The sequence below is a fragment of the Hakea prostrata genome, chromosome 4 (genome assembly GCF_041222555.1).
Source record: "Hakea prostrata isolate BN-2017 chromosome 4, UWA_Hpros_2, whole genome shotgun sequence".
Taxonomy (NCBI): Eukaryota; Viridiplantae; Streptophyta; class Magnoliopsida; order Proteales; family Proteaceae; genus Hakea; species Hakea prostrata.
In genome coordinates, this window is record NC_142603.1 from 40,800,037 (window position 1) to 40,804,361 (window position 4,325).

The 4,325-nt window shown below is 39.6% G+C and overlaps 1 pseudogene; it reads left to right on the forward strand.

Moving 5' to 3' along the window:
* The first annotated feature begins 200 nt into the window (after positions 1-200).
* On the forward strand, positions 201-1,572 carry LOC149018891 (transmembrane 9 superfamily member 2 pseudogene; annotated as a pseudogene).
* Positions 1,573-4,325: the final 2,753 nt, after the last annotated feature.

Consider the following 4,325-nt stretch of genomic DNA (forward strand, 5'->3'; position numbering starts at 1 on the left):
GTTTATGATCTATGCTATGTACGGTGGTGGCTTGCATATAACGCAGTCTGGATGAAATCTTGATCCAGAAGAATCCCTAAAAATCAAAAATGGAAAGAATACTCTTTCTTTTTCTCTGGGGTAAAAAATAGAGATGACTCTCATGGTTGCTCGTTCCAGTTTCTTGCTCTATTCTAATTGCCGAGAACAACCGATTAACAATGAAGAGGAATCTGAGCGAGCGTTACGAGATTCTAGCACTTTCTTGTGCCACCATAAATGCATACGAATTCAATCAAGACGAACCATCATCGTCATCGTCGTCTTCAATGGGAATCGAAGCAGTGGACATGAACATGAGAACAACAATGGTGGCCGTAGAAGAAATCCTCCATTACTGCTTCAACGACAAAACTATTCTTCAAGATGCCTTAACCCATTCCTCCTACACTCAATCCAATTCCTATCAGCGCTTTGAATTTGTCGGCGATGCCATTCTTGGCCTCATTCTTGCTCAAATCCTCTTCCAAGATTACCCTCACCTTGATGGAGATCCTCTGTTTTGGAAGCTATGTCAGGTCGGATGGTTCTGACCATCGTTACAAGGCTGGAGATCCGGTGCCTCTGTATGCGAACAAGAAAGAAGCTGTAACGTAGTCACCAAGGACTACTATTTCCAGATGTACTATGACGATTTGCTGATCTGGAGTTTCATTGGCAAGGTCAACAAGGAAGACCTCACTGAGGAGAAGGAAGTTGAAGTGGAATTCATGTACTCTGTGAAGTGGAAAGAAACCACTATTCCTTTCAAGAAGCGGATGGATGTATATTCATCATCTACGGCCATTGTGCTTCTCCTAACTAGGTTTCTTGCAACCATTCTTATGAGAGTACTCAAAAATGATTTTGTGAAGTATGCTCATGATGAAGAATCAGCTGACGACCAAGAGGAGACTGGATGGAGATACATTCATGGTGATGTGTTCCGCTTTCCTAAGCATAAGTTATATACGCACTTACATCAGGGATTGCTGGATATACAGCTACATCTTTCAATTGCCAACTTGAAGGAACAAATTGGGTGAGGAATCTGTTGTTGACTGGGTGCCTATTTTGTGGGCCTCTTTTCCTCACATTCTGCTTCCTTAACACTGTTGCAATTGCTTACAGCTTCTACAAAGAAGACTGCCATTTGTCACCATTGTAGTAATAGTTCTTATATGGACATTAGTCACCTCACCTTTGCTTGTGTTGGGTGGGATTGCCAGTAAAAACAGCAGGGCTGAGTTCCAGGCTCCTTGCCGCACAACAAAATATCCCAGGGAAATTCCACAATTACCTTGGTACCGGGGAACTGCTCTTCAGATGGCAATGGCAGGCTTCCTGCCTTTCAGTGCCATTTATATTGAGCTCTACTACATATTTGCCAGTGTGTGGGGTCACAGGATTTATACCATTTACAGCATCCTCTTCATTGTTTTCCTAATTCTTCTAGTGGTGACCGCTTTCATCACTGTAGCATTGACATACTTCCAGCTTGCTGCTGAGGATCATCGGTGGTGGTGGACAAGCAGGGGAAGCAAGTGGATGTAAAGCATTGGAAGAATGGGTCCAATCAGAACATTGGTAGTGTTTACGTAGACGGGGAGCTCATTGGTTCAATTTCCTCAAATCAAAGGAGATTGCCAGGGTTACAACCGCAAAGGAAGCTTTAGAGAAGTTGTGGAAATCACAACACTTGATCAAGACCGATGGTGGTAATGGGGCTGAAGAGATTGAGGGGGCTAAGCTCAAGTTAAATGAGATTTGTGGCAAGAACAGATGGCATCCGGCCAAGTATAGTATCCAATTGCATCCTATGCACTTAATATCCACAAGCATATTTGAACCAAGAATCAACCCAAAACCATATCTCATTCATGACCCATGGTCTAATATCTATCCATTCTTAAACAAAGCCCTGTTTTGTTAGCAAGCAATTAAAAATGTTAACAAGAAACTTTCTTCATCTATTATGCCATTTCTTGGATCACTATTATGTTGTTGTAGATGTATCAAAATGATTCAAATGTCTGCTGGTGAGATCAAAAGCTGATGCTTGTTAAACATACAAATTAATTTGAAGTCCACCACTCTTGAGAGTAAAGGCATCAAGAAGCAATTGCTGTCTCAGAACAACAAAAGAGGGAATGAAGAAGTTTTAGCTTGAGCTATGAGGTGAGCAAAGAAGCTGCAGACTATGAGCAGGCGAGGAATGAAATAAATGTTTATGAGAAGACAGTGGCAGCAGCAGCAACAACTGCTGGGGTTATAGAGGAAGGCCATCGTTTGGATGGTTGAGAAAGGAGAGAGTACATGATGACTTTTCCGAAGCTTTCAGAATTTAATTTAATTCCGATAAAGGCAATCAAAGGAGGTTGTCAGCTAGTATCTTGATCTGAGTTGGACTTGAAACGCTTCAAAGCAAAAACATTCTAGCAGTTCTTGAAATGTTGAGAACAAAGAAGTAGCAAATGTGAAAGGCTACATCAAATAACAGCCTAGATGATGGTAGCTTGAATAGCAGCAGCAGCAGCAATGGATGCTACATCCCCAATATTCTTATTTTCCGAAAACTCTTCTATTCAAGTATCAACTCCTCAAAGAAGCATTTCAAAGATTCTTAGAAGAATTCGAGTACGGAAAGAGATCATGGAGCAAAAAATCTACTGCAATAAAAAGATAAGTATATTAGAGTTTCTTGGTCATCATTTCTTTTTCTAACAATAGTTGATTTACAAATTCCTGGTCATCATTTCTTTTTCTAACAATATTTGAAATCTCTGATTTACAAAGATTCATTCTACATTTGATAAAGAGTGTTTGTCATATATAACCTAGAGATGAATTTGGAATATCAAGAGGAATATATCAAAAATTCTAGATGAGTGCAGCTCTTTACTTGCAGATGGTTACTCACTTCAGCTTCCTTGAAAAAAAAAAAAAAAAAAAAAAAAAGGAGAAAGAATAGACATTGGTGAAATATGCATTCTGTTAGTATTGTATATAGTTAACTTATGACGGAAGTTTGAGTAAATAGAATATAAGTTTAGAGGAGTCATAGAAGTTTTTATTTTGTTTTATATGTTTTTGTTAATTGCATATAGATATCAGTACCCTAAACAAACATTTGTGAAGTGTCTTATTTGTTTTTATTTATTAATCATAAAAGAATGTCTAGTTATCCTAATGTTGCATATAGGAAGGATGAGATATCGTCTTATCTTAATGAGGCGAGGAATCCATATATTCTATACTGAACTGATATGAAATGCTTAGTTCCTGACCATTCATTAATTAGGCTTTTTATTAAGTTTCTAACCGTGGGCTTCCCTATAGTGTTATGATATATTATTCTCCTAGTATGATTGTCAAGTTTAGAATTGAAGCTTTAAGTTTGCAGGTGGAAATAGAAAAAGGAGGAAATACATCTTAGGAGTTCATCAGTCCAAAACTACATAAATTAAAATTTCTTGAGGAGTTGCAATTATTACAAACTTCATATTATCATTTTATTATTTGATCTTGCACTTTATGGCAAACTTTTATCTTTTACTCTGCTCAATTTCAACAGGCTGAACATTAAAGCATTGATCATTGTGCAACTTTCTCTAAAGGCTTCTCTCAGCCACATAAAAGGTTGATCTCGGTTATGAAGGCTTCTGACCAGCAATTTTCTATAGAGCAGAGACTGATCATCATTCTTGAAGACTTACATTATTCTTGAAGACTTATATTATTCTTGAAGACTTATTTCTATCAGTAGAAAGGAGACAGATTTTCTTGGTATTCTTGAAGAAACCATCTTATCAATCGTGGTCATCAAAAGTTTCTTCTTCATTTAGTCCCAAGGATATTTTTGCGAACCAGTTATCTGATCATGCCTTTCAACGTTGATCCAGGGTCATTCCTCCCGAGGGTGATCCCGACTTTCTGAAGTCAGGCTCAAGTAGCCAGCCTTCCGAGGCTTGGTCATGCTTTCCGAAGCTAATCACGGATCATTCCTTCCGAGGGTGGTCCCGACTTTCCGAAGTCAGGCTCAAGTAGCCAGCCATCTGAGGCGTGATTATGCTAGCTGATCCGGATCATTCCGTACCGAGGGTGGTCCCGACTTCGTGAGTTAGGCTCAAATAGCCTTCCGAGGCCTGGTCATGCTTTCCGAAGCTGATCACGGATCATTCCGTACCGAGGGTGGTCCCGACTCTTCGTGAGTTAGGCTCAAGTAGCCAGCCTTCCGAGGATGGTCCCGACTTTACGTAAGTCAGGCTCAGGTAGCCAGGTCATGCTAAGCTAATCACGGATCATTC